The 24,966-nt window shown below is 38.9% G+C and overlaps 1 protein-coding gene across 3 annotated transcripts in view; it reads left to right on the plus strand.

The window, feature by feature from the left end:
- Positions 1-24,966, plus strand: part of FAM149A (family with sequence similarity 149 member A) — a 54,505-nt gene that overhangs the window by 3,421 nt on the left and 26,118 nt on the right. The window contains exon 1 of one of the 3 annotated variants that reach the window (XM_021694290.1): positions 24,471-24,507. The exons of the other annotated variants lie outside the window; for them this stretch is intronic. The gene's annotated coding sequence lies outside the window, so the exon portion shown is untranslated. Of the gene's footprint in view, positions 1-24,470; positions 24,508-24,966 lie in introns of those variants that run through there. 3 annotated transcript variants of the gene reach the window in all.

The raw sequence follows: 24,966 nt of genomic DNA on the forward strand, positions 1-24,966 counted from the left end.
AAGAATTGCTAACAGTAGGTAAGGGAGATAGCTATATAGATGGATAATAACTATATAGATGCATATGAATGTTGGTAGATTGTGAACTTCACATGGTCAGAAAGGATTTCTATCTTTTATAAGTCATAGCTGCTGGCATATAATTAATGCCTTTTTTTTTTTTTGAGTGATTAAGTTCCATGGTCAGAGTCATGTTAGTGTGGAAATTATTGCAGTAACTGCCTTCAGGGCTTGTTAACTTGGCTGGCAGTAACACGAATGCAGGGACTTATCTCTCAGTTCATCCATTCCTGAAGCAGCCCAGGGTTGGAGTGACGCCCATGCACCCAGGAATCAGAAGAGTGGGATTCCAATCTCAAACCACTTGCTAGCTGTGTAATTCTGGGCAGGTTATTCAGTGTTCCAAACTGTAGGTTTTCCTACTTGATGGAATGCAGCTGATAATAATACTTGCCTCATAGGTATGTTCTGAAAATTAATTGCAATAATATCTTAAGTGCCTAACACATGGAGAAATGCTTTAAAAATGTTAGCCATGATCACCATCTGTTTCTTGGCACAGAAATGACATTTGAGAGCATGTTTCCTGAAAGGATACATTCCAGGTGAAGGAAAGAGTGACCGAAAAAAAGAATTCATTTACAGTTAGCATCTGACTGTACTAAAAGGCGTCTTTTAGTTCCGTTATTGGGGAGAACAAATTAGAGTCCTCTAATCTTTCATCACAACTGACAGAAGATAAAGGTTACTTTCATTAGTACGACCACTGATTGTGATATAATACCTAGAAGAAATGTATTTGCCACTCTGGGATCAGACTTTTAATTTTTAGATTTACAGACACTGTAGAATAATCAGTAACATCACAAATTGTTTCCGGCCCACCCTTTGTACAGCTCTTGGCCATTCCTACCTGCTAGTCTTGTGATTCATGTTCACATATTATATCCTATTTGGACTGTAAACTCTTTGTCCTGTGCCACCGAAGACAGCATATGCAATAAATAAAACAATAAATACAAAGTAAAAAATATAACAATAAATGTAAAATAAAAAACAATTCTATTAACTTTCATGGGTAATCGCATAAAAATCTAGAGGCAATTTAAATGTCCTTCCTTAGGAATAATTGCTGTCTTGGGTCTTTCTGTTTCGTTGTCTTAGAGTTTCCCCAAAGTTAGTAACGTTTTCTGCTGGGACTTTGCATTTCCACAGGGATGAATAGTGAGCTCGGTAGACAATGATCATATGACTATTACTTTCTATTACACTCTTATGACCATTACCTTTATTAAAAATACTAATAATTTGAGTTGGTTGTCCACATATTTGCTTAATTGTCCAAGCATTTGCTTCAACCCAAGAAAACAATTTTATTTTTACTGTCTTATGGAATCGTTTTTTATGCTTTCAATTATCTTCTTTACTTTGTTATATTTAAAAATCTCAAAAATTATACTTGAGCTAATAATTATATGTTCTGCTGTGTATTTAAAGAACACCTTTTGGTATTTTTTTCTAATGTAGTAGCTAATATATGTAGCACTTGATATGTGCCAGGTACATAACAACATTCCTATAATGTGGGATATAAAATCTTGATAGTTCTGAAATTGTACTAGTTAATTTAAATTAGGATAGTTTTTAGAGCATAGGTTTGAAGTCAGATTGACTTCGACTAAATCCCACTTTATAATTTTTCTGAGAATACTAAGAATAGAATACTAATTAAGTATTCACCTTGTCTTTAAGCCTTGCCTTTTCATCCCTAAAATGGGTGTTGATAATAATACCAAGTCAAAGAGATATTGTAAGCATTAAAAGTGATAATATATGCAAACATCTCCCATTGGTGGCTGGGACATAAGCGCTCAATAAGTAGCTATTACTATTGGCTCCTAATTATCATTTTCAGTATCTTTTTACTTATCACCCATCATCAGCATTCTTTGTATAAAGTACAGTTTATTGCTATGATCTTCAGTAAAGATTAATATATGATTTTCAAAACATAGCTGTCAACGTGTATTTATAAATACCTGTTCCATTTAAGACCCATACAGAGCTCGACCTTCTGAGTATTCGGAGCAACAATTGGAAATGAATCTTATCATCAAAGAGTAAGAAAAATAAGATGAACGATTCAGGAGAGGTTTCAGACAAATTGCCATGCGCACATGGTTAGGGGAGAAGGTGTCCATAGATAATGGGAAGGGAGGGGCTCAGGAATTTGAGTCCTAAAGAATGTGTCAAATTGGGGCACATAGAGTCTTGGGATTAGGAAGGACATTTCAGGAGACTAAAACTGTGTGAGCAAATCATGGAGGCAGAAAACTATGTGTCACATAAGGAGTTCAATTTGTTAGGAGCACAGTGTTTGTGAAAAGGCATTAGGAGAAAACCGGGGAGAGGCTTGGATTCCAGACTGTGTTTAGTAAACACTGAAGAGGCCACTAAATGTTTTTAGACAGAGAAGTGGCATGAACAGGACTGAACTTTAGAAGGATGAAGCTAATGCACAGGAGAGTGTAAGCCCAGAAATAGTAGAAGGCTCTGGCAATAGACCCCTTGAGAGGTATGAGGGCCTGGGATGCAGATGATAAAAATAAAGATACTGGGATGATAAGTATCACAAGAATGGCAATGCATTGGTGCAGCTGGAGGAAGCAAGAAGGAGAGATGAAGATCATTTTACATGGCTGCAGGGAGAATGCCATTAATAAAGCGGGAACACAGAAGAAGTGGGTTTGTTGTGTAGATGAGGAATTCACTTTGGGATGCATATTGAGTTGAAATCTTAGGAAAACAACTGAAGAAGGTGTCAGCCAGAGAGCCAGACATTCGTGAGTGGAACTTGGGAGAAGGATTAAGGACTGGAAATATAAATATGGCAGCTTCCCATGTACAGTGGTGGTGAATATGTACAGCAATTACAAATTATATAACAGCGCATTACATCCTCTGCAAGATACAGTAATCCTTTTTGTTGTTGTTGATGGGTGTTTTAAGATCTTCTAAAATGAGAGGTGTTTCTTCTCTGTGCTAGACTAGCGTTTCTCGACACGTGTCCCGTCATTATCTGTTCCTAGCCCATGGCGGGGGCTAGGAAGTACAGGAAGTGGGAATAAGCATTTAGACACTTCTATAGTAATTGACAGAGTAACTTTATGCCTATTGGCTGATAACAAAACATTTGTATTTGTATTTTGTGCATCTTTTTTTTCCATTTCATTTTCTAGCTAATTGATTTTTATTATGCTTTGACAATTATTTATCCACAATGAATTGGAAAAATTTTTTAAATGGTCTGACACTACACAATAGTTTGAGAAGCACCGAGACAGACTTGACTTAGATACCTTTAGACCACAAGGAGCAAAATATTTCAGGACACCAAGAGAGAAAAGGCCAGCCAAGTGATTATACTGTCTTTTTACTCTCCCTAAAATACAGGGCTAAGTACATTCAGAGTACCCTCTGGTTAAAGATGAGATTTTTTCAGTTGCTCAAATAATCCAGACTTGCAAATATAGAGCAAATATGCTCTATTCACAATACCTGTGGGAGCTGGGGCCCTGGGGATACAACCTGTAGCCAAGAGTCCACTGCTCAATAGGATGGGGTGTCTCATACTATTGCTTTTTTTTTGTTTTTTGAAGTCATAAGCCAAAGGCTATGTCCACCATGACTCTCAAAATTCATTCACAACCCTTGATGGCAATTTGCCTTATAAAGCATAACTTGCAAACACAGATACTTTCCAAACAAAAGGAACTTTTGACAGGAAATTTGCAAACATTATATGCTTTCTTCTCTTGTTGCCCATCTATCCTCTTTGGGAACAGTCCTTTGCTTGTGATTGAGAGATGATCACAATGTATTAATCTCTTCTGAATCCCATAGAAAGGAAGCATGTCACAGTGAGGGCACTGATCTTATGCCCCCTGAGACTATTTTCCCATATTTTAAATTTACATTTGAGGCTCACGTTCTGCCAAAGTGGTAGAAACTAAAACTCAGTTGTCTGAGATTTCTCCCATCTTTATCTTGGGTTTGAGCCACTTTCTTGTGGCGGGATGGAGGTGGGTGTTGCTTACATGGGACTGGGATATTCAGTGCCAGGGAAGGAGCCCACTTGTTTGTTGATAACCTCTATCCTTGCTGGATCCACTGAAATGTCCGTAATCTTATCTTATCCTTCTGTATAACCCAGGTCTCATGCATATATCCACCAAGACTCTTCAAGTTAGGGCTCCCTCCCTTATTTCTGCGAGAGCCCTTGGGGTCAGCCTGTTGCTCTCATACCAGCATTCTCCATGATAGGACTTCCAGAAGAATGCCAATCCACACCACATAGCCTTTCTTTCCTCTGGGATCCTTACCCCAGGTCTCCTGAAAGATCAGGGCACAGGTCCCCTCTGATCCCTTACCGTAGATCCTTGAGAAATCCTCTAGGAATTCCTGGTGCTGAATGCCTGATTCAGGGACCCACCAGTTCATGGGAATGAGAAAAGACATTCCTTCTTCCACTAGGCCCATTACTGCACTAGTACAAATCAAGCAGAGGACTGGCTAGATTTCAATCTACCTCCTGGCTTTGTGCCTTCTCTAGGGTATAGTGTCCTTGATCGACTATTTTGCTTTGTAGTAGCCACTCAAGTCCCACTTCCTCATTTCCTAATCTCCCTAAGATTCCCTTCTCAGAGACAGAAGATCTGACCCACAGAATCTTCCCATTCTTAGGAATCTGTTTCTCTTCTGAGGGTTGGGACGAACCTCCCTGATATTTGTGTTTTTCCCTCAATCTTTTACTAGGCTAAAAGTCCATACCAATCTTGTAAGTTCAAGCTTTACTAAAAACATACACACACATAAAAATTGAGGGGGAAAAAAACCCTGCTGCATTCTGTTTTCTGAAGCAATAAGCAAAAAAACTTTGGATTATACATTGTGGGAGGGGACAAACGAACATGAAAACACTAGGGGAAAAAAATATCAGTTGAAATACATTTAAAAATACTTCACGAGAACACTTTTCCCCTCACCAGAGCAGTGTGGATATTTGCTTAATTCAACAACAGCCAAACCACACACTTCTTGGGTATAATTTTACAATCTGGAGGCAAACATTTTGCTTTATTACAAAAAACTATCTGAATATTCTTTGGTTCTAGGAATACTAGGTGTTTTACATATGCATATTAAATAGGACATGATTCATAAAATACTTTGTGCTATTTACTAAATAAATGAATAAATACTGTTCATTAAACATGTATTGAAAAAATTCAAAAAACTGAACTTTTATTCTTGAAAGGTAAAAATAGTCAACGAAGATACTATGTTTCATAAAGCACAGAAATTAAAGCTTTTGAAATGAGTAAATATCCAGTTCTGAACTTGGAAGTGAATGGTGTTTGGCAATGACAAGAAAAACAGTCAAGCCAAGCCTTTCCCTACTTTTGATTAATAAACAGATTATTAAGGCTAAATAAACTAAGTACAAAAAGAACTAAATAAAATGTTCTTTTCATTTGCACATATACATGTATATTCTTCTTAGGATCATTGTCATCTTAAATTTATTGTAATGTCAATAATAAAGATGAAACCCAACTTGGAAGCTCACAAATTACATTAGGTTTTTAATGCTAATAATTAAATTTCAGGGGCGCCTAGGTGGCTCAGTCGTTAAGCGTCTGCCTTCGGCTCAGGTCATGATCCCAGGGTCCTGGGATCGAGCCCCGCATCGGGCTCCTTGCTCGGCGGGGAGCCTGCTTCTCCCTCTCCCATTCCCCCTGCTTGTATTCCCTCTCTCGCTGTGTCTCTCTCTGTCAAATAAATAAATAAAATCTTTAAAAAAAAAAAAAAAAAATTAAATTTCAGAGAGTGTCACTAGATGCCTAGAAGGTTAAAATGGGGACTTCTTTTCAAATGAAACATTTAATTCAAATTTCTACCATTCATCAGTGAAGTCTTAGAAGTCATTCATGTATATCCAAGATTCTTTATAATCTAGTTGAATTAAGTGTCTCCATGGAAGAAGGTGAGCCCCTCCCCTTTAAAATCCAGTAATTTCAGTGCTGAATTGATGCATAAAGATAAATCCTAAGGAACTTTAATTTTATATATAAAATATATTTTAAAGAAGCAGGTGACATATTCTCAAGAAAAAGTCTACCTCGGGCGCCTGGGTGGCTCAGATGGTTGAGCGTCTGCCTTCGGCTCAGGTCATGATCCCGGAGTCCTGGGATCGAGTCCCGCATCGGGCTCCCTGCTCCTTGGGAGCCTGCTTCTCCCTCTGCCTCTCTCTCTGTCTCTCATGAATAAATAAATAAAATCTTTAAAAAAAAAAAAAAGAAAAGAAAAAAAAAAGAAAAAGTCTACCTCAGTCAGACTTTTGTTTTACTCACTAGTTTTAACATTTTTATAAGCATGTTGACTAATGTGAGCATTCCTCAAATATGTGTTATTCTGCAAAGCCAAGATTTTTAGCATTGGAAACAACAGCTGGTATTTCCATGTCTACTAGGTACCAAAGGCTGCATGCATGTTTTATAGACATTATCATGAATCCCCCAAACAAACATACAAGGTAGGAATTTTATTTCCATTTTACAGATGAAGAAGTTGAGGCTCAGAAAGGAACAGAAATTATTTACTTGCACATGGCTAATGGGTGGAAAATATAACATTCAAATCCAGGCAGTCAATCTATATCGTGTACCTATATGTATACGTGTTTTTTAATGAATTGTTTAAGATGGTAAGGAGGATAAAAATCTATTTCTGTGGTAATTGGTAGTATTTTCCCTGGAACAAACTGACTCTAAGAAATTTTACCCTTTCCAAAAATAAATCTGAAAAAATAAAAATTATGTTAATAAGCAATCTAAGAGTATCTTTCTTAGAATAATACTTCTAGTAATACTGATAAGGGGACCAAATTTAAGGCTTAGTTTTGTCCATTTTGCAGTGCAGATAAAAAAGTGACTTTTATCCCAAAGCTATGACTTCTTTAAAATAAAACATTAGTTTTATCAACTCTCTTCCCTTTTATTGTATATAGTATTCTTATAAATTATTTCATATATATTTAATAGCAAATCAAATATTTTATTCATACTAGTAAGGCAGATAATTAGCAAGCATTGTCTTACTAGTAAAAATGGAGAAACAGCAATTAGATATGGCCCTTGCTAGGGGAAAGGTTATATCTTCACTTCAGCATTTTCTTAATCAGACGTTTCACTTAAGGTTTTAGAAGAAGCCTGATAATTAAATATTGACCACTGTAATTCTTGCCAGCCACTTATATTCATGTTTATCTAATGAATTTTTTTTTTCTTTCACATAATATTTAACATTTTGGACCTTGCTTGTTGGTTTCTAACTTAATGATATAATTTTGAGTATCTGAAAAATCAAATAATGAGGTATTTATTTTAAGGATTCTGTGGCGATTTTGAGCTGATTTTCCACTTCGGAACCACCGAGGAGGCTGGCTGAAGAGTAAAATGGACTTCTGCAGTGATAAAGTTGTCCTGTGAGTCAGTTACACATATTGCGGTGACGGAAGTTGTTTCAGAGGCAAGAGTAGCAGTTTGTGTGATTCTCTGAGATTCCCTCCATCCCCATGAAGCAGTAGCGTGCTGGAGTTGTTTGGAGCCAATTGTATGCAACTCTTTCCTGTTCCACACTGAGTGGCACCCCAGTGGTGGCTGGAAGCTGGCCAAGGAGGGAGTATTCACACCCTGCAAATCTGCAAACGGCTCACATCAGGACTTACGTTTTTCCAGAGAACTGGTTTACCAGCACAGCGTTGCTAATAAGTATAAAAGTATATTTACTTCCAAAGCCATCCTGATATGACAGGTAGATTGGAACAAAAAGATGTTTTTAGCAATAGCTTATGAAATTACTGAAAATGGTTCTCTCATACGAACACTTAAAAGAGGTGTTGGGAGCTCTGCCTTTCAGAAGTCACAGACCTGGACAGTAGATAGGGGGTCCCTGTCAAGGAGGGGCTCTCAACCTTGGTTTCCTCCGCATTAGAGGATGACATTTTTACGTGTAAGACACGTTTTCATGCACAGTTGCTCATGTAATCCTTTACTCTCCACATATAAGAATGTGAAAATGTGGTCTTGAAAGCACTCTATTTTGTAATGCCCATCGTTGATAAAATTAGTCTCAAATTTGTGGTTCATAGCTCACAATGAAGATTGAAGTTAAGGGCCATGATTTTAGATGATACAGGGATAAGAAGAAATTATGCCCTGCGGGAGGACTCAGAATAGTTTTCTGTCTTGAAGAGTAACTCGGCTAAATGTTATCAAAAACGAAACAAAACAAAAACGAACAAAGAAACTCTTTGTGAAACACCTTAGCACACAATACATTTTCCTTATAATGAGGAAAATGCGTTTTTGTGTTTATTATAGCCAATGGTTGAGCTGTGCTTACTGGAAATATGTCTGTTATGTTTCAGAGCTCATGATTTTTGTGAATTCAAGGTCAATATTAAATTCGGTTTAGGATTAGAATGTTTATTTTTATTGTTTAATGCACTTCAGTTGCTCATTTGTTTAATACTGACACTTTAAGTTTAGCAACCTCTATTTTTGTTTCAAGCTGACCATGAAGCAGGATGCAACCGTGTTTTCACATAAAACATTTATGAATTCTTCCTCATTAAAGCATTAGGGGAAAATGTATATTTTGCTGAAGACTTTCCTGGGACATGAATGGTGATTTATATGACGCATTGTACAATATTTTGCTACAAAAATTCCCTTAATTCTACTTCCAGCAATAGCAGACTGGACTGTGTCAGACCAACCACCACCTGAGTGCAAGTAGGAAGACTGGACAATAAACAACAACAACAACAAAACACTCAGGAGTTAGGGCGAACTGGAAAGAGACCAGCACCAAAGAGACTGAAACCCAGACTTAAATCTTCTTAATTACTGATTGGATTAGCGTGATTTGGGATGGCTAGAGCCCCCAGCCCAGTCTGCCATAAGAAGCAAATTTAATTCTCTCTGAATTCAGCTATAAGCAACAACTTTATATTGTTTACCAAAGAAACAGTTTACATATAAGAATACAGAAATACTGAATATAAATGTATGGATGGCATGTTTGTACATGTAAATTCTAATGAAAAAGAAAGCTGGTGTAGCTTTTATAATATCAGACCAAGTAAATTTTAAACCAAGAAGCATTGTTTGGCTCAGTCAGTGTCCGACTCTTGGTTTCGGCTCAGGTTGTGGTCTCGGGGTCCTGAGATCAAACCCCACATTGGGCTCCGCACTCAGCGGAGAGTCTGCTGGAGGTTCTCTCTCTCTCCCTTTGCCCTTCCCCCCCCCACTCTCTCTCAAGTAAATAAATAAATCTTTAAAAATAAAAAGACTTAGAAACAGATAAACTGAGTATTTCCACAGCAGGGACCTGGTAACATTAATTATTTGAAAATTACCCAGGTACAGTATCCTTTTCCAGTTCGTGCTGCTTTTTAACAAAGGGCAAACTTTATAGACGTATTATCCATTTCAGCAAATTAAGCCATCTGTATTGATAAAAACCTTATTTCAAAATCAAGAATTACTGAACTTCATTGAATTTATGATGTTAATGATTGTAAGACACTCTTCTGAATTTGTTTTCCACTCAGCATTGTCAAGGCCTTGGTTTTTCCACACAGTATTTTCTATGCCGTTAAAACATAGATGAAACAGTTTCTTAAATATGAATCCAGTAAAATATAAAAAGCTATTGGTGCTGGGCTCTTTTTCTTTTTTTTTTTTAAGATTTTATTTATTTGAGAGGGAGAGAGACAGCAGAGTGAGTGAAAGAGAGAGAGAGAGCACAATGGGGGGAGTGGGGAGAGGCAGAGGGAGAGGGAGAAGCAGGCTCCGCGGATGCAGGGACTCCATCCCACGACCCTGAGATCATGACCTGAGGCGAAGGCAGACGCTTAACCGACTGAGCTACCCAGGGGCCCCTGGTGCTGGGCGCTCTTAAGCTGGCTTTGCAGTTGGTAACATAGAGCCAGCCTATACCTGACCCTGCTTAGGGAACGTGAATAAACACTGATTCAACACCGCTCCCATGTCCTCCCTAAGGGCATTTGTTGTTAAAGTTTACATAAGTGCTTCTGTGTTGTCTCCAGATTTCCTTCCAAGTCACTAATACCCATTATGCAAATTGGAGGGTGATTTTTTTTTTAATGTGGTAAAATATGTATAACATAAAATGTACCATTTTAACCACTTTTTTTTGAGAGAGAGAGAGCAAGTTCGAGCTGGGGGCAGGGTGAGCAGAGGGAGAGGGAGAGAGCGAATCCTAAGCAGGCTCCACACCCAGCACAGAGCCTGATGTGGGGCTTGATCTCACAACCCTGAGATCATGACCCGAGCCAAAATCTAGAGTCAGACGCCTAACCAACTGAGCCACCCAGGTGCCCCTCATTTTCACCATTTTAAAATGTGTAATTCAATGACATTTAGTGCATTCACAGTAGTATGCAACCATTCATCTTCATAACTTTCTCATCATCCCAAATAGAAACTCTGTAGCTACGAAACAATAGTTCCCCATTCCTCTGTTCCCCCAGCCCCTGGCAACCACCCGCAACTTTCTGTCTCTATGAAACTGATTACTGTAGAAATCTCATGTAAGCGGAGTCATATACTATTTGTCTTTTTGTGTTGGGCTTATTTCACTGAACAAGTCTTTAAGGTCCATCCATGTTGTAGCAGATATCAAAATTTCACTCCTTTTTTAAGGCTGAATATTTAATTGTAAGCATAGACCACATTCTGTTTATCTGTTCATATGTTTGTTGATGAATATTTGGGTTATATCCATCTTTTGGCCAGTGCAAATAATGCTATTATGAATAATGGTGTACGAGTATCTGCCAGAGTCTCTGCTTTCAACCCTTGGGGTATTTGCTGCATCATATAGTAATTCTGTGTTTCATTTTGCAAGGAACCACCAGATTGTTTTCCATAGTAGCTGCACCATTTTACATTCCCACCAATAATACAAGGGTTCCAATTCCTCCACATCCTCACCAACACGTTATGTTTTATTCTTTTGGATAATAGTCATCCTAATGAGTGTGACATGGGAGGCTCATCTTTTTTATGGTTTGTGACAAGGACTTTCTGATTGCAGCTCGGCTGGCCACTGTAAGATGCTGTTGGTGATACACATCCCAACCTCAGAGATTCAAATTGAGAAATTATGGTTCTTATTTTTCATTTTTGCAACTTTTTAGACTGGCATTTTTTAAAGACTGTTTTTTTTTTTTTTAAGATTTTATTTATTTATTTGACAGAGAGAGACATAGTGAGAGCAGGAACACAAGCAGGGGGAGTAGGAGAGAGAGAAGCAGGCTTCCCGCGGAGCAGGGAGCCCGATATGGGACTCGATCCCAGGACTCTGGGATCATGACCTGAGCCGAAGGCAGACGCTTAACGACTGAGCCACGCAGGCGCCTCTTAAAGACTGGTTTTTGAGCCGTTTGAAGTTCACAACAAAACAGAATGACAGTAAAGATATTTTGCATATACCCCCTGCCCGACACATGCAGAACCTTCCCTATTATCAACATCTCCCACCAGAGTTAGATATTTGTTATGAATGATAAACCTACATGGACACATCATTATCACTCCAAATCCATAGTTTACATTAGGGTTCAGCCTTGACGTTTTATATTGTATGAGTTTGGACAAATGTATGACATATATCTACCACTGTAGTACCACACAGAGTATTTCCACTGCCCTAAGAATTCTCTGTGCTCTGTTCATCCCTCCCTCTCCCTAACCCTTGATGAACACTGACCTTTTTACTCTCTCCATATTTTGCCATTTTCAGAATGTCGTATATTTGGAATTATACAGTATGTAGCCTTTTCAGATTGCTTCTTTCACTTAGTAATGTGTATTTAAGTTTCCTCTCTGTCCTTTCACAGCTTGATAGCTCATTTCTTTTTAGAGCTGAATATTTCATCGTCTGGAAGTACCTCAGTTTATTTAGCTATTCACCTACTGAAGGTAGGTCGCTTGGTTGCCTCTTAGTTTTGGCGATTATGAATAAAGCTGCTGTAAACATCTGTGTGCAGGTTTTGTGTAGACATAATTTTTCACTCCTTTGGGTAAATACCAGTAAGTGGGATTGCTGGGTTGTATTGTGAGAATATGTTTAGGGGGCACCTGGGTGGCTCAGTGGGTTGAGCATCGGACTTCTGGTTTCGGCTCAGGTCACGATCTCCCGGTCGTGGGATGCAGCCCCGCTTCTGGACCTGCGCTCAGCACGGAGTCTGCTTCAGATTCTTTCTCCCTCTCCTTCTGCCCCTTCCCACTCGCACTCTCCCTCTCTCTCAAATAAATAAATAAAATATTTTTAAAAAAAGAGTAGGTTTAGTTTTGTAAGAAACTGCCGAACTGTCTTCCAAAATGGATGTACCATTTTCCATTCCCACTAGCTATAAAAGAGCTCCTGTTGCTCTACTCCTTACCAGCATTTGGTGTTGTTCTGCATTTTGGCCCTTGCAACTGGTGTGTAGTAGTGTCTCATTGTTCTTTTAATTTGCAGTTCCCTGATGACCTATGATGTGGAGTATCTTTTCATTTGCTTGTTTGCCATCTGTACATCTTCTTTGGTGGGGTGTCTGTTAAGGTCTTTGGCCCATTTTTTTAAACCAGTTTGTTCGTTTTCTTATTGTTGGTCTTTAAGAGTTCTTTCTATATTTTGGATAATAGTTCTTTATCAAATGTGTCTTTTGCAAATATTTTCTCCCAGTCTGGTTTCCCAGGCTTGTCTTTTCATTCTCTTGACAATGTCCTTCACATAATAGAAATTTTTTATTTTAATGAAGGCCCACTTGTCAATTCTTTCTTTCATGGGGCATGCCTTTGGTGTTGTATCTAAAAGGTCATTGCCAAACCTTAACTCATCCAGATTTTCTTCTATGTTATCTTCTAGGAGTTTTATAGTTCTTTGTTTTACATGTAGGTTTATGATCCATTTCAGGTTAATTTTTGGAGAAGGTTTAAGGTCTGTCTAGATTGACTTTTTCACGTGTGGATATCCAGTTATTTTAGCACCATTTGTTGAAGAGATTGTCTTTGCTCCATTGTATTGTCTTCATTTTTTTGTCCATGATTAGCTGAATATATTTGCATTCATATATCTCTGGGCTCTCTACTGTGTTCCACTGATCTGTTGTGTACTCTTTTACCAATACCAACCTTGATTATGGTAGCTTTATAGTAAGTCTTGAAGTCAGGTAGCATCAGTTCCTTAACTTAGTTCTTCTCCTTCAATATTGTGTTGGTTTTTCTGGGGCTTCTGTGTCTCCATATAAACTTTAAAATCAATTCTAGATATCAGTTTGTTGATATCCACAAAATAACTTGCTGGGATTTTGATTGCAATTGCATTAAATCTGAGATTGATTTGGGAAGAACTAATACCTTGACAATATTGAGTCCTCCTATCATGATCATGTAATATTTCTCTATTGATTTAGTTCTCCCTTGATTTCTTTCATCAGAATTCTGTAGTTTTCCTTATATAGATTTTGTACATATTTTGTTAGTTGTATATCTAAATAATTCATTTTGGGGGTGTGCAAATGTAAATAGTGTATTTTTAATTTTAATTTTCACTTGTTCATTGCTGATATATAGGAAAGCAATTCACTTTTTTATATTAATCTTGGATCCTGCAACTTTGCTATAATCACTTATTAGTTCCAGGAGGTTTTTTGGTTTTTTTTCCCCCCAATTCTTTTGGATTTTCTACAAGACAATTAGATAGTCTGTGATCAAAGATAGTTTTCTTTCTTTCAAGTCAATATACATTTTCTTTCATTTTTGTGTCTTACTGAATTTGGTAGGACTTCCAGCACCATGTTGGAAAGTGAGTGGTGAAAGAGGACATCCTGACCTATTCCTGACCTTAGTGGGAAAGCTTCTAGTTTCTTATCATTGAGTTAGATGTTAGCTGTAGGCTTTTTGTAGATGCTCTTTATCAATTTGAAAAAATTCCCCCCTATCCACTTTACTGAGAGTTTTTTTCATGTATGGACATTGGATTTTATCAAATGCATTTTATGCATCTATTGATATAATCATGTTATTTTTCTTTAGCCTGTTGATATGATTGATTACATTAATTGATTTTTGTATGGTAAACCAGCCTTGCATACCTGCAATAAATCCTACTTGGTGATCATATATAATTCTTTTTATACATTGTTGGATTCAATTTACTAGTAATTTGTTGAGGATTTTTGCATTTATCTTCATGGGAGATATTGATCTGTAGTTTTTTTGTGATGTCTGTCTGGTTTTGGTATTATCGTGATGCTGTCCACATAGAATGAGTTAGGAAGTATTTCCTCTGCTTTTATCCTCTGAAAGAGATTTAGAGAATCGGTATAATTTCTTCCTTCAATGTTTGGTAGAATTCACCAGTGAACTTACTTGGGCCTGGTGCTTTCTGTTTTGGAATGTTTTTAATTATTGATTTAATTTATTTAATAGATATAAGTGGCCTATTCAGATTGTCCATTTGTTTTTGTATGAGTTTTGGCAGATTGTGTCTTTTAAGGAATTGGTCTGTTCCATCTCGGTTATTGAATTTGTGAGTACTGAGTTGCTCAGAGTATTCCTTTATTAAGCTTTTAATGTCCATGGTTTTTGTAGTGATATTCCCTCCTTCATTTCTGATTTCAGTAATTTGTGTCCTCCTCTCTCTGTCTCTCTCTTTCTCTCTTTTTTTCTGGCTAGAGGCTTATTGATTTTTATTAAGCTTTTCAAAGAACCATCTTTTGATTTCATTGATTTTTCTCCATTAAATTTCCTGTTTCCAATTTTTTATTTCTGCTCTAATTCTTATTATCTCTTTTCTTCTGTTTACTTTGGATTCCATTTGCTCTTCCTTTTCTAGTTTCCTATGGTGGGAGCTTAGAAGATTGATTTTAAATCTTCTTTTCTAATATATGCATTCAATGCTATAATTTCCTTTTTTTTTTTTAAAGATTTTATTTATTTTGAGAGAGAGAGTGAGAGACAGCACAAGAGGGAAGAGGGTCAGAGGGAGAAGCAGGCCCCCCGCTGAGCAGGGAGCCCGATGCGGGACTCGATCCCGGGACTCCAGGATCATGACCCGAGCCGAAGGCAGTCGCTTAACCAACTGAGCCACCCAGGCGCCCCTATAATTTCCTTTTAAGCACTGTTTTTGCAGTATCCCACAAATGTTGACAGCAAAATCACAAACTAAAAATACAAAAATGCAAAAAAAACCCCCACAAACATGGCATTAAACAGACTACAGAAATAATACTTGATAGTATTGGAGCAAAAATAAGAAGGTAAAGTGCTGCCCTGTTCCACCTCAGCTGAGAACATGTAATTCAGGCAACTCAGGTTTTTTGTTGCTCTACGCATGTCTGTGAATAAGCATGAAAGCACCCTGAGTATTAATTTTAGAATTACAAATAAATTTTAGCAAGTAGGTGAATTCATAAATACAAAATCCATGAATAATGAGAATCAACTGTAATTTGATATTTTAATGACATCAAATGGAACTGAAACTTATAATAATGATCTAGCAATTATTACCAAGTCTTCATTTTCTGCTCTACTAATTAAAAGAATGAGTGAAATTGGGGTGCCTGGGTGGTTCAGTTGGTTAAGCGACTGCCTTCAGCTCAGGTCATGATCCCGGAGTTCCAGGATCGAGTCCCACTTCGGGCTCCCGGCTCAGCGGGGAATCTGCTTCTCCCCCTGACCCTCTCCCCTCTCGTGCTCTCTCTCACTCTCTCTTTCTCAAATAAATAAATAAAATCTTTAAAAAAAAAAAGGATTAGTGAAATTAAACATTAAAACACACTTTTTTTGAAAAATTTGACTATATTGATGCTGCAGTGGGGGAAATTAAACTCTTCATAGAGTATACGTAGGTAGTTTTTTTCAGTTTGAAAATCTGATGAATTCTTTATAAAAATATTTATAAAAAATTTTTCAGATTGTTGTTTCCTCTATCACTTTCTACTATAATAGTACAGTAAAGTTAATGCTTAAAAGTAAGACAAAATACTGATTACAGGTTGTTATTTAATCCATTTATCCAGTGTATTAGCTTGACACATAAATTTCTGGTTTTCTGGTTCAAACAGTACATGATTGGCAATTTCATATGATCTTACCTAAAAATTATTGTCCTTAATAGATTACAGCACTAATTTAGAAATTATTGGACTTCTAAATAACCAATTGAGGTGTTTTGTTTTGAATAAAATACAAATTCTCTATCTTTCTGTAATTATATATAACCTGTTAACCTCATAGATTACTTAGGACTTTCTAAGTTTTTTATAGTCTTCATATTAAAAGTCTAATAATTTTTCCCTCTGTCATGCTTTTCAGATACAACATTCCTCTAAATTTAAAAACTTTTCCATGTGCTTTATTAAATGTAGTGTGCTTGAGCTTCTCCAGATCTTTTGTAGAGGGCTTGTGAGGTGTATGCCATGCATAAAAGACTGAAGTATGGCGTTGAATAAGCTTTATCTTCAATAACTTAAGTTAGACTGTTGGCTTTGTCATGTCATTGACTTCTTTGTGCTTCAGTTTACCCGTCTGCAGAATGGTACTAAAAGTATTTCCTCTTCAAAGAATTAATTATGAAACTTAAATGCACTAACTTGTAGCAAGTGCTTTAAAGCAGGGGTGGGGATGTGGTTAGTCTCTAAGAAATGTTATCGAATATTATTATAGAACATATTTGGTATATCCATAAGAGATGTCCATAGGCCATCTTTATGAGAGAAGGAGCTTCAGCAGAAATCTGCGAATTAGATCAGAGACGAATCTTAGAAATGGCAAACTTTTGAACTCCACAGATCTGGATAAAACTGTTTGTCCTCGATAATTTACTAACATTGCTCACCCTCAGTTTTCTTTTCTGTACCTAAAAGTAGCCACCCACTAGGGTGTTGTTAGGTTTAGCAGTAAGTTATGTAGGTCCCCGAGCCTATTTGTGTGCCAAAGTGTTAGCACTCCATCCACAAACAATGTTAGTATCTTGATACTTTCTTGATACTTTTCCCTGCCCCAGCCCTGGAATCATCTTTCTCCAAGGAACCCTAGTTCCTCCTATTGGAGAATGGTACTAGAAACCAAGATCTAGGTGCTGGGTATGCTCATCGCTACTGGGGACAGCACTGTGGTGGAGAAAGAAAATAACATGTGTGTCTATATGTGTATATTTGCAAAGCAAGGTATCAAGATAAAGTATCAAGTCAGCTGTGCATACTAGATATTGCTCACTGCAATAGTGATTTTTAATGCAAACAGGATTCCATATCTGCACTGGAAAGAAAATTCACTAAATCCTAAATCTTGCAAAAAGACATACATGGTATTAAAACCCACCTGGGCATGTTCTTCAGTGTTAACAGATGAGAAAGATTGACATCTAGTGGCGCTCTAGTAGGATTACATGCAAACATTTCAATCCCAAAGGAGTCAAATAATGTAGTTGTATTTTGCATCCCATAGGCTGTTCTTAGAAAAAAATTCATATAAAGCAAATTTCTGTTGTTACTTAATATCAGATATTACTTATTATAGTTTATTATAATTCTTTAAAAATAATGTCCTTATAAATTTTACTATCTAGGTAAATTTTTTTCATTTTTATGTTAAATTATATTAATTCTAGGGATGCCTGGGTGGCTCAGTTTGTTAAGTGTCCAACTCTTGATTTCAGCTCAGGTCATGATCTCAGGGTTGTGAGAATGAGCTCCACATTGCCCAGCGTGGAGCCTGCCTAAGATTCTCTCTCTCCCTCTCCCTCTGCCCCTTTCTCTCAAAAAAAAAAAATGTATATATATATATATATATATATATACATATAAATTCTACATTTTTCTGTAATTTTCTATAAGCTATGGACTTCACAGTTTACCTAACACATTATAAGATTATTATACTGTTCACATTAAAATAATAAAACATAATATTGTTTTATTGGTCTTGTTGGAAAGTAGTTACTTGTAAAATATATTTAAATGTGTAGAAGAGTTTATCACAAACATTTTTTAAATAGACTTTATTTCAGAACAGTTTTAAATGTACAGAAAGGTTGCTCCCTGTTATTAATATCTTATACTATAATGGTACATTTGTTACAAATAATGAACTAACATTGATGTATTATTATGAACTAAAATTCGCATTTCATTCCAATTTCACCAGTGTATTTAGCCAAGATTCTCCAGAAAAACAGAATAGGATGCATCTTTATGTCTACACCTGCATCTATATTTATAGATTTACATTAAAAGATGTGTTTTGAGAGAGAGAGAGAGATTTATTTTAAGGAATTGGCTCACATGATGGTGGGGACTTACTAAGTCTAAAATCTGCAGGATAGGTTGGCAGATTGGAGACCCAGGGAAGAGTTATAGTTTGAGTCCGAAGGCAGTCTGGTTGCAGAATTCCTTCTTGCTTAAGAAAAGCCAGTCTTTGTTCTCTTAAGGGCTTCAACTGATTGGATGAGGCCCACCCACATTATGGAGGATAATCTGCTTTATTCGAAGTCCACTGGTTTAAAGTGAGCCATTACAACCAGTTTTTCCCCAATGTCCTTCTTCTGTTCCAAGATCCTATCCAGGATACCATATTACATTCAATCATCTGTCTCCTTAGTATTCTCTGGTTTGAGACAGTTTCTCAGACTCTCCTTGTTTTGATGACCTTGAGAATTTGAAGAATACGGTATTTTGTAGAATGTTTCTCAATTAGAATTTGTCTTACGTTTTTATCATGACTAGGCTGCGATTTTGGGTTTCTGGGAGGAAGACCACAGAGATGAAGCGACATTATCTTCCTATCTTCGTAAGGACACGCTATCATCGTAACGCATCACTAATGATGTGGAACTTGATCCCCTGGCTGAGGGAGTGCTTGTCAGGTGTTTCTGCTGTAAATCTGTCTTGCCCCCTTTGTGTACTCTACTCTTTGAAATCAAGCCCACAGTCAAGGTTGAGGGTAGGAGGTGTTAAGCTCCATCTCCTGAAAGGAGGAATTACATGATTCATTTATAATTCTTCTGTAGGAGATTCACCTCTTTCCCTCCATTTATTTATTTGGTTCATTCATTCATTTATATCAGTATGCAGTCATAGATATTTATTTTGCTCTTTGGACTGTAATTCAATACCACATTATTTATTTTGTTACTCAAATTGTTTTAGCTTTAGCCATTCAGGGCTCTTTCGGGTTGGTTCCCGAGTCCCTCTGACATGCCCCCACTCTTTTGTAGGGTTTTGAGTACTTCTTTATTTTCTGGCACTATGAATGCTCCAGGTACATTTTTATATTTTCCCTGCCCCAGCCCTGGAATCATCTTTCTCCAAGGAACCCTAGTTCCTCCTATTGGAGAATGGTACTAGAAACCAAGATCTAGGTGCTGGGTATGCTCATCGCTACTGGGGACAGCACTGTGGTGGAGAAAGAAAATAACATGTGTGTCTATATGTGTATATTTGCAAAGCAAGGACACAGTTTTGATATGCACAGTTTCCATTTACATGATACCTGTGCAAAGGCAAGGCTGCCTGTACTGGATAAATATAAAAGTCTATATGCAACATTTGTATATTGCAAGAATATAAGATATATATATTGCAATATATAAGAATAAAATGAACACAAGTGAACTCTCCATTCAGTTTTCTTTTTAAACTCTCACTGGAAGTGACTCAATGTTTGGAGAGCTGAAAGGGGGAATAATTTAAGTCACAATGTTTTATGCATCTACATGCACTTTCCAAAAATCATCTCTAATTCATACAACTCTACAAGAAAGAGAATAATATTAGACTTGTTTTTGACAACTTATGCTCAGAGAATTATTACCAGCTTAGGACTCCCTCAAATCAAGTCAATTTTTAGACAATTTAAATGTTGCTTGATTGATATATCTTTATTGATGTATCTTTATCTATTGATATTGATATATTGATATATCTTTAAATTACTAATAGATTTTCAGAGGGTGATCCATGTACAATTTCATTTCATCCTAATGAATTCTCCAAAATAGGCTGAGGCAGATTCTGATATCCTTATTTTAGGAATTGAGGCCTCCTATTTAATTACTGTGATTATTGGGCGCCTGGGTGGCTCAGTTGGTTAAGCAACTGCCTTCGGCTCAGGTCATGATCCTGGAGTCCCGGGATCGAGTCCCGCATCGGGCTCCCTGCTCAGCGAGGAGCCTGCTTCTCCCTTTGACCCTCCCCCCTCTCATGTACTCTCTCTCATTCTCACTCTCTCAAATAAATAAATAAATCTTTAAAAAAAAAATAATTACTGTGATTATTGATCCCAAGCTCCCAGCCCCCATTAGAATGTAAAACACTCAAACAAGAATGTGCAAATAGCTATTTACTTTCAGTTTTCAACTATGGTTTAAATAATCAATAAAGGATGAAAATTGTATGCACTAAGTACAAATAACATTGAGAAAAATGTTTTTCTTTTATAAACCACATTCAAATGTAGAATATTTTTAATTCTTTTTTTTTAAATGAATTTTTTTCTGCCTATATAAATTTCAATGTGTCTTTAAGGATAAACTGACAGGATCAGTAGCTTTCAGTTCTGATAATGCAGTTAAGCCTCTAACTGTGTATTGATGATGTTTATGACAACTACATAGAATATGTGTGTATTTAGAAGAGAATACATGTGTATTCTCATATATATGTATATGTGTATGTATATATACACATATACATATATATATATCTTGTGTATATAAATATTTCACAATTTCAGGCTTGGCTAAGAATGATGGAGTCTTAAAATGTTTAAGCCGAATTAAAGATAAAAGTCAAGGGATTTATTCTCTTGGGCTACTGTCCAGTACAGAAGCCACTCACCACATGTAGTGAATGAGCACTTGAAATGTGGCTAGTCCTAACTGAGGTAGGCTGTAAGTATAAAATACACACTGGATTTCAAAGACAGTATCCCCCCCAAAAGTATTTAAAATATCCCAATAATTTTATATTGATTACATGTTGAAATGATAATATTTTAGATCTATTGGATTAAATAAAAATATTATTAAAATTAATTTCAACTGTTTATTTTAACTTGATGAATGTGGATACAAGAAAATTTAAAAATATGTGTGTGGCTCACATTATTTTTCTACTGGAACACACTGCTCTAGACCAATCCAGTGGGAAGATCCTATGACTTTTGTCTCTAAATCAATGTTGCTTTGGGTTTTGAAATTTGAGAGAGGAGAGATATGCACTAAATAAGGAGCTGTCCAATTTTTGAGCAGATTTCATAGGAAATATAAGAGGCAGCACATGTTGGGTTTGGAAAGTAAGCTGTTTCAACCTCACAGGCTCTCTGAGCACAATTAAGAAATGACCTCCATGCACAGATGAGATCTGGGGCAGCGGTAAAGGTGAAACCAAAGGTTTGGCCAACTAAAAACCTCAGGGAGATTTAGGGGTGTAAGAGCCTTGTCCCATGGCAGCCTCCAAGGTGCCCAATGACCTGTCCCAGAAAGAAAAGTCAGAGTGGCTTATGGCTAATGGAGTGAACTCTGAAGAAATTCAAAGGAAAGCACACAAGTTATGTGAGGGGATTATATTAGAGGAGGAGTACAAGCATGACCAGCTTGGACTAGAAGTGACTCTGTGAGGAAGCAGGCTGAGGGCCTACTCAGTTGCAAACCTGGGCCATTTCTTCCTTATGAGGATAACTCAGAGGGTGGAAGCAAGAGCCCGGAAGGCAGAGCGAAGAGCTTGGAGGAAGCCAGGGAGCAGAAGTGGGTCCTAATGAGGAAATTGGAAACAGGAGCCTGCTTGGATTCCAATAGCCGTGGACCAGTGACCGCTGTGTCTCCCACTGCCCTTCCCCTCGGACACCAGCGCTGGCTCTGGTTCTTCAGTCTCTGTCTCTCCATTGTTCGTGTGCATGCAGGAGGCCTCTGGCTTGTCTCTTTAGTTCACAGGTCTTCAGATCCAGAGGAGACGCCCCCAAGGAGGAGCCTCCTCATCCTCACTTGGACATGATTGAAATGATCAAATTTTAGGGAATTTTGAGTGGCCTGAGTGTATTGTGCAAGTGGGGGAGGGAGTGTAAATAATGTCTGGAGAGAAAGTGGATATGGTAGAGTAAAAATGTGCTTTGACACGCTTCCCACTGAGAGATGGGTTCTATTTTCCAACGCTTTGAACCTGCGAATGTTTTGATAATGGAGTACAATGTAAGTGACACTATGCCCGTTCGGAGCCCGCCTTTAATGGAGCGGACAGCCCCTGCCTTGGTTTCTTAGAGCCCTGAGTTGCCATGTGGGAGTTCTGACTGTCCTGCTGGAGAGATTACCCAGGGAGGTCCCGAGACTACCTGAGAGAAGGGCCCAGCTGTGCCCAGCCTTCCAGCCATCCTTCCACCCCAAAGTGCTAGATACGATGTGGGTGAAGCCTTCTTGAAATCTCCAGCCCAGCCCAGAGGCCAGTTGAGCAATGCCACGGAGCCACATGCCACGTGGAGCAGACAAATCACCCAGCCAAGTCTTGCCAGAATTCCTGACTGCTGTGGTTTGTGAGCATAACAAAATGACTTCTTTTAATCCACTAAATTTGGGGTAGTTTATTGTGCAATAGTAGATACCTGGGACACACACACACACACACACACACACACATGCCACATCCTAGTTGAGTGACCTGGAACATTTTTACTTAAGGTCTCTGTCTTCAGTATTTTCATCAGTAAAATTGGATGATGGTATCTACCTAGCATGGGTGTTAAAAAAAAATTAAACAAAACAACATACATATAAAGCAGCCAGCATGTATTTGGATCATAATATTCTTCTTTCTTTTGTTTCTCTGTCAAGTCTCCCTTAACATATCAATAGTATTAGTGGGTATGTGTTTACTTCGGACACCATCAGTTTTCCTGATAGACACACACCTGCACACTCGCTCCCCACATATATACACATATGTGTGGATCCCGATTTTTTTTATTATGTTATGTTAATCACCATACATTACATCATTAGTTTTTGATGTAGTGGATCACGATTTAAAATCTTATTAATTTTAGGATTTATAACCATCTACCACTTCAAAACTGATTATTTGTGGTGGTAAATGTGGTGAGGATTCCAGTATTTCCAGAAATGGATTGTTTCGTTGTTGGTAGTGGTTTCTTATTGTCCTCTCAGGGTTGTTCCTTGAAAGTCAGATTAAAAATAAATAAACCAGATTTTTCACTAATAAATGGAAGAGGCATGCTGTACCTCTGTAAATTCAGGAAGCTGAGCATCTTGGATTTACTAGGTCTGAGACTTCAATTTTTTTTTTAACTTCCCTTCTGCCTACCCTCCCCACCGCACCCCTGCCCAACTAGGAATCCTTTGATGGGAGGAGGTGGACAGGTGAAATCTTTCTGTAGTTCTCGTCTTTCTCCTGTTAGTGAAAGGTCTACTTAAAAGAATTAAGGATAGAGGCGCCTGGGTGACTCAGTCGGTTAAGTGGCTGCCTTCGGCTCAGGTCACGATCCTGGGGTCTTGGGATCGAGCCCCAGGTCTGGCTCCCTGCTCGGCGGAGAGCCTGCTTCTCCCTCTCCCTCTGCCTGCCACCCTGCCTACTTGTGTTCTCTATCTCTCTGTCAAATAAATAAATAAAATCTTAAAAAAGAGAGAGAGAGAATTAAGGATAGCGAACACCTGTCCGGACAGACCCTCCTGCCCAGGCAGGCCCTGGGGAGGGGTGAGAAGGCCAGAAGGTGCGCACTGGAGGCGCAGGGAGGGCGGCAGGGCGGGTGCCACGAGGCCGAATGGCTGGCGGCCAAAGCTCAGGTCACTGGATTATGAAATCCGGCCTCTGACAGCAGGACTTTTCCAAGGTTAGATTCCTGGGAACGCGGGAGGCGGACGCGGGGCAGGGAGGTGGCGGGTGGGGCGGGGAGCGTTGGAGACCCGCCGCCTGGCCCAGGCCGACCTCCGCCAAAGGCGCTGCGGCCGGGGAGGAGGAGGGAAGGGCGTGCGCCGAGGGGACGGGAGGCGTCGCCCCGCCGCGCCGGAATTTGGCCGGTGCGGGGCCGTGGGACCTGGAGGGGAAGGCAGTCGGGGCGCCCCGCGAGCAGCCGCGCCTATGGGCCGCGCAGACCCGGCCCGGAGCGCCCCTGGCCGCGCCGCTTAAGACTCGAGCTTCCCGGGAGCGACTCGGCTGCCCGTGCAGGGCTAGCGGGCTGGGGGCGCAGGGCTGGGCGGGCGGGGAGCCGAGGCCCCGGGGGCGCGGGGGCGCACGGCCGCCCGCCGCCTGCAGGGGGCTCGCGCGGGGTGTCAGCGCCCGGAGGCGCCCAGGCCTCGGGGCGCGGGGCCCAGACCCCGGGACGTGAGCCCAGGCCTGGGGCTGATTGTGATTGGGTAAGTCTTGATCTGGCAAGGGAGGTCGGATGAACTTTCTGTCGTGTCATGTTTTTGTGCCATGTGTGTGATTTTTTTTTCCCCTGGCTGAAAAGCTGGAATTCATCTGGTCTGTTTCCCCGCATCGATTCATGAAATCTCTCGTGCTGACATCATCCCGCTTCCCCAAGCGAAGTTGCTCACTTGCACTGAGAAGCATCCGTCGCGTCCGAGATGACAGATTCTCCCTCAGTCCCGAGAGCAGCAGTTGCTTCTAGGATGTGCTTGTATTAAGTCAGGGCGGCGCTGAGTGTTTTTCATGGGAGGAGGGGCTTCGTGAGAGCCAGTCCACCCAGAAAACCATCCTGCATTTCAACCCATGCAGAATACAAGTCTTCATTTCAGGCAATCCTTTTTAAGCAGAAATACAAAATTTTGGAAGCTTCGATCACTGTTTAATACTGTCTACAAGGCAAAGTG

Source organism: Neomonachus schauinslandi, chromosome 2, assembly GCF_002201575.2.
Source record: "Neomonachus schauinslandi chromosome 2, ASM220157v2, whole genome shotgun sequence".
In the NCBI taxonomy this organism is placed as follows: Eukaryota; Metazoa; Chordata; class Mammalia; order Carnivora; family Phocidae; genus Neomonachus; species Neomonachus schauinslandi.